The sequence below is a fragment of the Capsicum annuum genome, chromosome 9 (assembly GCF_002878395.1).
Source record: "Capsicum annuum cultivar UCD-10X-F1 chromosome 9, UCD10Xv1.1, whole genome shotgun sequence".
NCBI classification, from domain to species: domain Eukaryota; kingdom Viridiplantae; phylum Streptophyta; class Magnoliopsida; order Solanales; family Solanaceae; genus Capsicum; species Capsicum annuum.
Genome location: NC_061119.1, coordinates 203,678,434 through 203,692,453, shown reverse-complemented (window position 1 = coordinate 203,692,453; position 14,020 = coordinate 203,678,434). Strand labels below are relative to the sequence as shown.

Below are 14,020 nucleotides of genomic sequence, written 5' to 3'. Positions count from 1 at the left end.
ACCCACTAATCACTTTTGGTCAGCTGGGGTTTTCACGCACAAACCCAAACTAACTCAAGCAAGCAATAGGGAAACCCATCATTAACAAACTAGAATCTACACAAATACATCACAACCTACACATAATTGCACCATAGTTCAACATAATTCCAAGACAAGAAAATTTAGCTATTCATAAAGTTAAAGAGAAGAGATACCGAAAGGTTCATTCAAAGCATCCATGGCAATGAAAAATAAGAAGATTTTTCAATTTAACTTCAATTTCACAATATTCAAATTGGAAAATTCAAACACAAAAGTTTCCCCAATTATTAGGGTTACAAATTATTGAAAATTTAATTGTTCAAAGTGTGGAATACCAAATGGGAAAGGGTTTTAGCATTATAAGGAATTTGGGGTCGACTATGTACAATAACAGAATTGTCCCTGGGCATAAACCCATCATGCTGCAATCACTGCAGCTTGTCTGCGATCACAGCTACTGCAAACGTATTCAGGTAATCACGATCGATAAGCCTGCCCAAAGTTGACTGTCCACGATCGTGAAACTCAGACCACGATCGCGGTAACTGAGCCTTGTCCTTTGCCGGATCTTCCAGTTGTGCACTTCTATTTTTTTTGGTTCCTTTTCAGCTCATATCCATGTCTTTCTTTCTCATCACCTGTATGCCTGCAAAATATAAAAATTAGTGCATTCAACTAAAAAACTTATCTCATTCATACCTTAATCATAGTAGCATGTATGAATTATGAATGTAAAAGAGTGGTAAATTCACCACTCATAAACACCCCCAACTTAAACATTTGTTTGTCCCAAGCAACACTACCTCTTTACTCAATAAGCCAATGAAAATTTAAGCACATTTATACAACCCAATGATCACAATGACTTCAAACTTTATTGCTACCATAAGTAACTCTTCAAACATGGGAAAAGCTATTCTTACGACAACCCTCAACATAAAATAAAAAGATGCAAAGGACTTTAAAGAACAACCATGCAATAATCACTAACACTCTAGAAGTGACTCTCTTTTGACCTCAACTCCAGTATACCCTTTTTCCCTTATTTTATGAAAGATGACAATATCACCGACCTCAAGTTGCCTACATTCCTCTTCACAAGAAGGATATCCCACACACATTAAATTATCTAATATGTAACAGGGGAATTAAATGTGATGCTCTCTCTCTGACAAAGACTCTTGATGCTAAAAAGTATAATATCATAAGCTTACCCTTATTTTCAATCGCCCCTACAATGAATACACTTGGTTAGAGATATCGAAGGGCTTTTTGAGCATTTAATGTAGGTATGGGGAAGGGTAGGATAACATTTACGAACAAAGTGGTTACACTGTCCTTGAAATTCTACATTCCACAATTTCATCCATCCAACTTTTTGACCATGGACCACTTTTTTTATTTTTACGCTTTACATATGCCTATTTTAGCTACCTTGATTTGCCCATATTTTTAAGGCATCTTCCGTTCGCTTATTACTTTCGCAATCTATGCCTTATTCTTCTTTTCATCATTCCTTTTTTTTACTTTTTCATTGCTTAGATCATAGGCATACACTTATATCACTATGGACCAAGGTCATCTCTTTCAAACTTACCACCCCCAACTTACGTATTTGGCCTTAAATTTCATTTTTCATGTTCAAGGAGGGTAGGGTTCAAGAGAGGAAAAACTTTGCATGGTTAAAGGATTGTAATGTGGTTTCCAAAGAAAGGCTTAAATCGAATTGGGTAACTAAGGGTACTATTCTACGCATGGGTAGGCTATTTAGGCTATAGTGAGTACCTATGTTCACAAAGATGACCATAGATCATTTCACCAACCAAGTATAATCAAAATTAGCCTTGAGAGACTAACGGGGCAAGTTCAAGATAGTACAAGTATGCATGAGATTTAGACAAATATGCTCACTGCACATGGCATGCAAACTCTTCAAGGGGGTTCAATTGCCCTTATCACTAGAGACAAAAAAGGGGTATTTACCAATTTCTACAAGCTAAAAATTTGGAGTCACAAAAAGAGGTACAGTATTGTTACAAGGTCACTAACATTCGTGCCCTTGATTTTTGAAAAATATTTGTTACAAGGCCTCATCATCACTCTCAACTCGGGAAGAAGAAAGTCTATCTCAGGGCTTTTGGACCTTCCAAAGGCCCTTCGCCTCCTTCTACATCTTGCTGAAGAATTTGTCCCTCTTCTTCTCCCTTTCCTACATCTTCTCATGTGAGTTTTGGATCTCCCTGTGAGAATCTACCAAAGATGAATAGGCCCTCTCAATCCTAGAAATGATGCCTCCTTGCACCCATTGATCCATCAAGTACTTCTCATAATCAGATCGGGCCATCTATGAATGGCGGGTGGTGGAGAGCTCTATCTACCCCTGAGGTAATCCTGACACAAGATCTATAATCACCCTTAAATCAACATAGATATCCTCAAAGGGACCGACTGTCGATGACCTATAAGACACTATCTCCTTGCATGCCGACTTGCCCAAGTTGATCTTTCTTTTCTTGCTCTTGCCTAGTGCATCCTCACCTCAAATTTTGAGAGGATAAATGGGGGTGCCAGGGCGTACCCAAGTGTATCCAGGGTACTCCACAACCCTAACTCTCCTGCACATCTTAGTAGTCAAAGAGGATAATAAAGATACGTACCACCATGGTTCTTGAAGAACTTCATATCAGAGATCACAAGTCGACCAACATTTAAAGAAATGTCATCCAGTATGCAAATAACTATCCAGGCCGCATATCTGGAACTGCAGTCATCTGGTTACAAGGAGAGACTCGGCTACAAATGATGTTCAACCAAATCTGAGACTCAACAGTGAAACCATTCATTGATATGTTCCTCTTGGTATCCACCCAAGGAACCTCCTTGCCGGGACATAACTTCTCTGTCATCCAACTCCCTGGTTCACACCTTTTTGCCTTAAATTGATCCATATTAGCATTCAGGAGACCATATATGTCATTAATCCGTTCAGCTCCAAAGTTTACTTCTTTCCTTCAGATTTTGATGACCAGGTCTGAGAAAGATACCATGCTAAGGCTAGCGTAGAATCTCGTATCCACTACTCGTTCGCCCAACAAGGATTCGAGGAAAAGTACCTCCACACAGTGGCTACGAGTCTATCATGAAATGTCAAAAGCTTTTTAGACACCTTCTTCAAATATATGCCCCTCTCCGAAAGCAGCTTGGTCTTTGAAAGATCACCATTGCACAGGTTGTGGAACTCGGGAGCCATGAAACGAACTTGGTCATAATCTTCCATGATGTAAACCGAGAAAACATGAGAACAACACAACAACACTCATCATTAAAATTTCATACACAAATGATGCTATGTTGTTCAATAAAGCTCATGGGATGGTTACTCGGTGGTTTTGCCGGATTTTTGGACCAGGCTAAAATTCAGCCTCAAATATAGCGATCACGGGTCACTGAGCGACAATCGCGATATCTAAGGCTAGACCAACCAAATTTTCAAAAATTCAAAGAACCAATTTCAGGGCCAAATCATGTTCCCAAAGCAGTAATTAACAATAATATCATTGAACAAGGTTCTTAGGTACTTGATCATGCCCTGAGAATATAAAAATATCTAGTTATAAGTTTGTTTGGGCATTTGATCGAGCACTTGGTGTGCACACTATGTTTCTCTCAATTTTAAACATAATTTGGGTACTCAAGGCTTCCCCAAATGCGCTCACACCATTTACAATAGCGAACCACCACACAAGTACAATTAAAAAGGTATTTAGCAAAGAAAAGCATAATTTTAGGCCTTCCCTATTTCATGCATTGTAGACACGTAATTTAGCCCCTCAAAATATTATTTTTCACCTATTTGCCCTATCCTACCGTGTGCCCTCAACCCTTGTAATTATTTCCCACTATAAGACAAAATAACAAACTCCCCAACAAATTAACAACCCTATCCTAACCAACTAACCCACCTAACCCCTACCCCTGCCTGTACCCCTCCACTTATCCCCCTACCCCTCACTACCCTAGATCCCCTCCCCTTTCCTTTAATAGAATATATACACAGGAAGACTAAAAAAAGGGGTACTCATTCTCACAAAAATGACATCACTCATACTAACACACTCTGGATTCTTTTCTTCTCCACTAACGCTAGGGGTGAGCATGGTATATTATGGTACGGTATTTTAAACTTCGACACGGTAACTTCGATTTTTGGTATCTAAAAGAACAATACCATTATCATACCAAATTAGTTCAGTATGGTTCAGTATTTTTAAATTTGATTTCGGTATTTTACGGTATGATAATTCGGTAACCATACTTTATTTGATTTCTTATTACATATATTCATATAAAAATATTATAGCTTAAAATTTTAAAAACATCTCAATCATGTTAGACTAACAACTATCTTTGTTAGTCAATTACATAAAAAAAAATATTTCAATAATGATTGAATAGTCCGATATGCAAACTCCAAATAACAATACCAAAACTTAAGCATATTACTCCTAAATAATAAGCTTCCCAAAATATTTATTTCTGAATTAAAGCTACTTTTGTGTTCAATTGGCTAATGGATGATATATAAATATATTTAATAATCTTAAATATAATATAATATATATATATATATATATGGGTTTTATATGTTATTAAAAAACTTCGATGCAGTATACGGTATTTTGAAATTTATTGCATAAATACCAAATATCAAAATAATTTAAAACTCTTGCCAAATACCATAACATTCATACCATGGTATAAAAAATTTTGGTTTCGATCTGATATTCGGTATATACCCTACCATGCCCACCCCTAACTAACGTACACACAATGGGAGAATAGACTCTAATTGATTTTCCATTTTCGATCAGTTACACAACAACACCATCACTGATCCTCACAAGACAATTCCCACAAAATTCAAGGACAACAACATACATACACACACAGCTATGAGGGGTTTCTTGGATTTTTTTTTATTGAACAAAGGGAGACGCACTCACACACATCTCACTCCCATACTCATGCACACATGCACAGATCGAGAGAGAAGAGAATCGGATGTGGAGAGAGATCACAGAAACTAAAAAATAATGGCACACGCAAGGAGATAGAGAAAAGAGAGAGTCGAGAGAAAGAGATCAATCGAGGAGAGAGGATAGAAATAGTGATAAATTGAGGAGTTTTTGACAAAAATCCAGTGACCGCTGATTTATTTCAGCAAATTTCTCACCGGAATCCACTTCTCGCCATTGAACTCGCTTGATTTGACTCAGTCCTACAAATTTTGTATACTGGTTTGAGTACGGGTTCTATTTGTTCCGTTGCGACTCCCATTTTGGATCATCGATCTTGGTACTAGTTTTGGGGTTTTAGGTTCTGTTCACCTCGATCGATTTATCGTGATCAGTTTTGGATCTTAATTTTTAAATGCCGAGGTTAGAGTTTGTTCTTTGCCGAGGTTTTCTATTCGGGATTCTAAGTCTGGGCTTTCTTAAATATTACTATCAACAAAAATTAATTATTGAAAGGTCCAATTCTATCTCTTATTATTTTATTTCATCATACATGTTTGATTTGTGTGAGACATGTTTGAATATTGGGTGATGTTAATTTATTTTGCTTAATTTCGTTGAAGAAATGATTGTGGAATGTTGAAATAGTAATCTTGAATTGTGGGAATTTGGTGTTAAAAAGGAATTTGGGGTTGGATGGTAGGAATTGAAAAAATAAATATCGTTTAGTCCTAATTTATTGTCGTTGGTTATTTTGAAGCAAATATGAATGTTAAACATGATAGAATTGTGATATGTTGAAACTGAATAGGCAAATGTAGGTCCGGGTAGGCAAAATTTAGGAATAGTGCTTCTTGTTGAGTGTTTGAATGTGGAATGTGTATTGAATGTTTTATAGTTTATCATACTTGATTCAAGTGTATTCATTTGGCTGGGAAATGCCCCAAGGTTTCATGTATTTACTCATCGAGGAATGTTCCGACATATTATGTCTTCGAAGAAGGTTCGTGATCAAGGCCCGAGGCATCGGATAAAGCATTGGAGAGTAGTTATATTTTCACATTTTTATTATTTAGGACTGTATAATTGGACTGGACACTATATTTTGGATTGTTTTGTTTTGTTTGTTTGATTGATTGTTTTGATGTATTTTTAGTGTGTTTTATACATTCTTAGTATCAAATTAGCTGATATACTCCACAAAGCGATCTTGGTCGAACCACGGGATCGAGGGGTGCCTAACACCTTCCCTCGATCAACAGAATTACTTAACTGAAATCTCTACTCGCAAATTAGTTTTTTAGAGTCAAATCATTATGAAAGGGATTTTCAAAAAGTGACTTGGCACACCCTATTTATGTCAAGTGGAGACTCCGAATTAATTGTAAAATAAATTCTTTTCGAAATAAATCTTCATTTTTGGTCACTTTAATAATAAATCCCTTTTCGAACTTAAACATTTCTTTTTGGTTAAAAATAGGGTGTGACATGCATTCTATGGACTACCTACAATAATTAAAGCACGAATTCAAAGAACATATCAGAGTAAGGATGAAAAGAGGATGTTAAATCACTTTGAGAGAGAATTCAGAGAGGGAGTGTCAGAAAATAGACAGTTGGATGGTCATTTAAATTGACTTAACTGCGATTGCGGTCCTTGATCGCAAACAAGTGGCAATTGCGATCGAGGAGGTACGGGCCCCGCGATCGCGATAAAAGAGAGCATTTTTGCACCTCTATTTTTCTCTATTCAACACATTACTCCATTTTGACACACTTCCCCCTTTTCAATGTCATTCCAAAGCACTCCAAGGTGCGACAAATATATTGATTAATCAACAAAAAAATAAAAGTTTACTCTACTAAATAAAAAACAAAAGATATGAGACACTTTTGTGGAATTTGTGCGTTGCCTCCCACATAGTGCCTTAGTTATCCCATGGCACGAGGTCCTTCATCTTTTCAAGTTGGATCCTCAAAGGACCCATCATGCACCTCCTCATCCTCAACATCTACAACCGACACCACTTGAAGTTCCATGGGGTGTTTCTTCATTTTGCACACTCGAAAGGACACTTCACCATCATGGATCCCAAACTTTATTTCACCCAACTCCAAATCAACGATAGCTCTTCCAATAGCAAGGAAAGGTCGACCAAGGATAATAGGAACTTCTTGGTCGATTTCGCAATCAAGCACCACAAAATCCACCAGAAGGATGAATCTATCCACCTTTACTAACATGACAAATATGACCAAGCCTGTGATATACTTCATAGGGAATGAGATTTATTCTTGCACCAAGGTTACGTGATGTTTTTTCAAACATATGTGTCCTAATGGTGCATGAAATTATAAAGGCCTCGGATCCTCTTTATTTTTCGTTATCGCACTAACATGATAGCACCCATGAGTAACTTCACTGGTGTCACCCTTAACAAGTTTGTTTTTCGACATCAATTTCTTCATAAGCTTAGTATACCCCGGAATCTCTTGGATGGCCTCAAGTAATGAGATATTAATAGAGAGGTTGCTAAGCTTAGCAAGGAATGTTTTGAATATAACATTGTCCTTCTGTTTTAGACTTTGAGGGAATAGAGGTGGAACCTTTACGGTAGGCATCGAACCACTTTGCACTTCATCATTCTCAACTAACTTTGGGTCTCCCTCTTCATCATCCACTTCTTCATTTACCACTGGTTATTTTTTGTCCCCTTCTTGATACTTCGCAGATTCCATCATTCACAAGCTTTTTTTCAAATTTGTTTGTTCAACATTGGTCTCTTTTTCAACATCCACCACAAGATCACCGAGTGTTTTATCACTCCTAATGGTAATAGCCAAAACTTGGGCATCATTTTTTGAATTCACAATAGAGTCACTAAGAAGGTCCCCTTTTTGTGTGGCATTGAGTTGGGTGGAGATTTGTCCTATGTTTGTTTCCAATTATTTAATTAAAATAGAATAGGACACAACCATTTGGTTGATTTGCGAAAAGTCACTTTTTAATTCACGAACCATCTTTTCTATTCCCTCCACTTTCATTAAGATTCTTGCCAAGACATCTTCAATTTTGTATTTCTTGGGGTCAATGAGGTTTTCTTCTTTTCTCTTTTCCTGGTCATGAGGGGACATTTAACTATCATACTCTCGGTCTTTATCCCTCTAATCACGGTCACAATCCCTTTCTCTTTCGTTCCAACCTTGGTTCCCATATTGCCTTTGATAGGCAGGGTTGGAACCCCCCCAAATAGTTAGCCAAATACCAAATTTCCTCATCAAGCCTCTTGGCCTCTTCATCATCATAGGCCTTGGATGTCATGACATTCACCGTTTCTGTGGGTACACCCATCACATGTTTTGTTAGCAACTCCAATTGTGTCATCATTTTTGCCATATTTTTCTCCCTTTTTTCATCTCTCTTTCTACTCTTTATCAACAAAGGAGGGAGTAAGAGATCCTTTTGGTACCTCGGTATCACGGGTGTACCACCCTCAGTTTTTTCTGGTAACTTCCTTAAGCAAGTCTGTAGCTGCATGATATGACAACTTCACGAGAGAGCCCTCTGCCGCATTATTTACCATGATTTTGTTGAGTTGATCTAGAGTCTAGTAGAAAATTTAGAGAAGCATCTTCCCTCTTGGTTGGGACATTGCATAAGTTTCCCATTGAATCGCTCCCACACCTCATAAATAGGTTCTCCATTCAATTGAAGAAAGTTAGTGATTATGTCATGCAATTGTAGCCTCTTGGATGGTGGGAAATACGGGTCAACGAAGGCTACGATAAGTTCATTCCATGAAATAATTGATCTGGGCGGAAGAGATCGAATCCATAATACTTCCTCAGCCATTAAGAAAAATGGAAAGAGTCTCAACCTAATGGACTTTTGGGATATGTGTGTACTATCAAAGAGGGCACAAACTACTACAAAGTTCTTCAAATGTAAATTGGGCTCCTCATGGGCTTGCCCCTAAAATAATCCTTCATTTGTAGCATATGCAACATGACGCTCGTTACGTGGAATACCGCGTTCCATTAATTAGGTGGGACACGGATGACACTCGCACGACCAACATCATGGAGTTTCTCACTATAACCAATTGCGCATCTAGCTACGAATTCCATGCTACAAATTTAGAAAATGTGGCTAGTATGTAATAACAGCCACAAAAAGTCAAATTTCGTGGTTATATATAAATTCATAAAGTTTCTTAGCTACGACAATTAAATTGACAAAACTAATTTCTCCTTTTTGCTATAAAAGTTAATAATTGTGGCAATAATTATATGAATAGCTACCAATCTGTTGTTACAATAAAATTCTGTAGCTAATCATAAGTTGTTGCCACGTGATAAAAGTTACAATAGCAATAGTATCATTTTAGCCACAATAAATTATTTGAAACAAAATTTTGTAGCTAAATAAATTTGTTAGCTTCAAATAATAAAAAAATTGTGACAATAGTTAAATGACTAGCCACAAATTTAATGTTATAATAAATTTCCATAGTTAATCATAAGTTGTTTTCACGTGAAAAAATTATCGTAATAATAATAATCTTTTAGCAACAGTAAATTATTTGTAATAAATATGTATAGCTAAATAAATATTTTTGCATCAAGTAATTAAAAATTATGGCAATAGTTAAATGATTATCCATAAATATTTTGCGTATAAGAAATATTTGTAGCTAATCACCAACTTTTGCAATGAAAAGAAACTTATTTAAAATCTTCTTTTTATCTATTTTTATAATTGTCCATTTCAAATTAAACTTGAGTTATAGTTCAGATTTGAATTTTTTGAGTAGGTTAGTTATTTTGATTGGATGTTGTTTCAACTGATTTTAAATTTCAAGAGTAATACAAAACTTAAATTTTAAGTAATTTGGAGTATATATGTGTTAAATTTTAAAATATACGCAAACAATAAAAGGTGAAATCAATTTTTGTATATAATATTGTATAATCGTACAAATAAATGCATAAGCACCTTTTATAATTTTGTATATGTTATATTAGGTGTATAATATTCTATATTGAATTTTTGAACATATTGTTGTGAAAAAACAAAGCTTGTATAATAATGTACGTACTTGATTTTTTGTAAGCACTTTTATAAAAAGAAATAGTGGGTTATGTAGATGAAAACTTAAAATTTTGACTATTTGAGTGTAATGTAATATTGTGGAATGTACTTTGTATTCCTTTAAAATAAGTATGTAATTTTATTTAATTAAATTTGAATATATGATTATAGTAGAATTACATATGTGTGCTTGTATTTATATTGATCACTAATTATAACATGAAAAATCGATATTACAAAAAATCGAACAGTTATAGTGAAATATCGTTATAATGAAGTTTGACTGTATAAAACTTGTTGATGTAATAGTCTAATATTATTTTAGTAATTTAATATTATGGAGAAAAAAATATTATCATAAATATAATTAAATACTAGTTAATATTTTTTTTATTTCACTTGATGTGAATTATATATTTAATCTCTGTATTTTTTTCACAAGTATAGTTCATACTAGATATCCAGGATAGCACAGGCTCAATATATGTTATTTTTTATCTCAATTTATGTGATATAAATAAAATTTAGATAATTAATTATATTTTTAATATGATTTTAGATATTTTAAGCTATTAGCTATTGTAATTTTTAATACTTTTTTGGCATTGTAATTTACTATTTTTAAACTGTTAGATATTGTAATTTATAATACTCTACTTGTCCAAACTTTTATGGCATTGATAGTCAATTATATTTTTAATATAATTTAAATTTATAATTATTGTGATTTATAGTATTTTTCTTCTATCCCAATTTAAGCAACATTTTATAATTTCGAGAGTCAATCAAATATCACGATTGAAGTAGTGAAGCAAACATGTCTTAATGACTCATAATAACTAATGAGAAGTGATATAACAAAATTGACATAAAAAAATGCTTGTGAATTTTTTTTAAGTGAGTCTCATACAAGATGTCAAATTAATTTAAAACATTAAGAGTTAATTTATCATTTTATTTCTATTTTATTTTTTAATTAAGTATTATTAATTTATTAATACTTAGATGACTTACAAAATTAATTAAGGGTGATATAGTAAATTACAATTGAAATAGCTAAAGCAGACATGTCATAAATGTCTATTTTACTTTTTTTTTTATCAAACATGATTAATTTTCTAATATGTAAGAGTCAATCAAATATCACGATTGAAGTAGTGAAACAAACATGTGTTAAATGACTCATAATAACTAATTAAAAGTGATATAGCAAAATTGCTATAAAAAATATTTGTGAAAAAAATTTAAGTGAGACTCATATAAGATGTCAAATTAATTTAAAACATCAAGAGTTAATTTATCATTTTATGTTTATTTTACTTTTTAATCAATATTATTAATATTTTAATACTTAAATGACTTATAATAATTAATTATGGGTGATATAGTAAAATTATAGTTAAAATAGCTAAAGCAAGCATGTCATAAATGTTCATTTTACTTCTTTTATTAAACATTATTAAATGATATATAATAATAAATAAGGATAATATAGTAAAATTACAAAGCAAGCAAACTCGACAAAGAGGTGTCTACTTTACCGGACTTTTATATATAACTCATATATTTACTATTTTAACTTATTACATTTATAATCTTTATTTTATTCAAAATAATGGTGGGGACCATAATGTTACTTGAGCTTTTGGGCTGTAGGTGACAAAAGAGTTTAAAAATGGGGTATACGTGACACCAGTCTTAATTATTGAGTGGAGGTGATAATTACTTTATTATGGATTAAGAAAGTTTAGAAAGTTTGAAAATAGCCCACAAGTTTTTAAATTTATACTTTGATCCAAATGTTTACCTATATAACAAAAAATAGAGGAAAAAAGTGTCTTTCTGTCTCTTCTTACCCATTGTTGTTTTCTCTCTCTTAGCGATTTTTGTTGTTCATTGTTGTTGCTGCTTTATTCATCATCTTCTACTTCATTATCATCTTCATCTTCTTCTTGTTGACCATTTGTTGTTGTTGTTGCCGCTACTGTTACTATTTGACCAATTTTTTAGGTCAAATTTTCTTTCGAACATCACTTTCCACTTTGGCATTACTTCATAAGAGACCTAGGTAAGTCAAATTATAATTTTTATTTGAATTTGTCATCTGGATAACTGCTACTGTGTTGTTGTTCTTCCAACAATTGATAGAACCCTATCATGAATCCAACATAAGATCCATCTGTTTAAATAGATAAATCATCTGTTGTGACAGATGAGACATCTATTTTAACGGAAGACAGATATGTTGGATTCATGTTTAAATAGATGGGTCATCTGTTGCAATATTTGACACATCTGTTGCAACAAATTAGTTATCTGGTGCGACATGATAAATATCTGTTTCAACAGATTAGTAACCTATTGCAACAGAACCTAAACACAATTCCAACAGAAGTGTTATCTGTTGCAATAGGGTAAATATCTTTTACAACAGATTACTAACCTATTGCAATAGGTAAGTCATCTGTCGCAACAAGTTAATTATCTGCTGTAACATGTCACTCATCTATTGGAATCAACTTTAAAGGTGATTAAGTACTGTAACATCAATCCCAACAGGCGCTTCATATGTTGCAATAAATATTTAGGAGCGTAACATGAATCCCAATAGGTAAGTAATATGTTGCGACTGATCACTTATCTGTTGCAAGAGATGACACATCTATTGGGATTCATTCACGACACTATGAAATCACTATCAATTTTTTTTAACAAATGGCTTTATTTAAGTACCACTAATGGAGGAATCAATAACAATAGAGGTAGATTGTCATAGTCAATTGATCGAGAAGAGCAATCGATATGTATGGCATTGGAAGGAGGGTGAAATACTAGAGACGATAGCTATGACAGTCCAAAGTGATGTTTCGTATGATAATTTTATGAACTTAATCATCAAATTTTGTGGACTGAATTGTAAACTAGAAGAACTCGCCATGAATTACATGCATAGCTCCTTTGAAAATTAGAGGGTACTACCTTTCAAGAGAACCAATCAAGTTCAGTTGCGTGCTTATCTAACTGATTCAACTAGGCCAGTGTTAAGGGTATACATAGTTTAAAAGAAGAGAGAGAATAAGAACCAGAACGTAGAAGAAGAAGAACAAGAAGACTTCTTTGATGATAGGTTGGATGATCTAGACATGGATATTCCAGATGATGATCAAACACCTACTCCCGTTGATGTGACTAATACGATGTGCAGTTCTTCTCAATCGACACAGTTTGGAAATCATCAAGACAATGGGATCGGCTTTTTTATTGGAATGTCATTCAAGGACAACAATGAACTATCTAACACTTTATTTATTTCTTTCTTGAAAAAATATTTCAGAATAAAGAAGGTGATTAATTCGAGCAATGTTTTTTGATTCAAATGTGTTAATTCGAACTGCAAGTGGTGGTTGGAGTGGTGAAGTATGAAAGTTCCGACAGATTCGTCATTCATAAACATAAAAAGAATCACACATGTGGTTCGAAGCACATCTCAGGCTAATATCCTCATGTCATGGCAAAGGTCCTTGGTGAATATTTCAGGAGTAGTTTCCCTAATGGCAAAAGCCCTTCAACAAGGGTTATTGCCAATCAAATTCTTACAAATTTGGGTGTCCTGGTTTGTTATTGGAAGATATATACGGCCATGGGGATTGCCAAGGACCTAGTTAGGGGGAAACTTGAGCATGGGTATACAGTCCTGGATGCCTACCGTTATAAGATTGAGTCCACAAATTCTGACAGCATTGAATCTAGATGAAAATGGAAGGTTCAAGTACTTTTTTGTATCCTATGGTACTTGTATTCAAGGTTTTTGACATTTGAGAAAAGTCATAGTCGTCGACGGTACCTTCTTGAGGAGCAGGTATAATGGAGTTCTACTAGCGGCGGGGAC

General features: G+C 34.2%; 1 non-coding gene across 1 annotated transcript; it reads left to right on the top strand.

Annotated features, from left to right (window-relative positions):
- Window positions 1-8,674: 8,674 nt before the first annotated feature.
- LOC124887526 lies at window positions 8,675-8,781 on the top strand. The gene has a single exon (XR_007045296.1). It is a non-coding gene; the product is annotated as a small nucleolar RNA R71 (small nucleolar RNA).
- The last annotated feature ends 5,239 nt before the right edge of the window (window positions 8,782-14,020 follow it).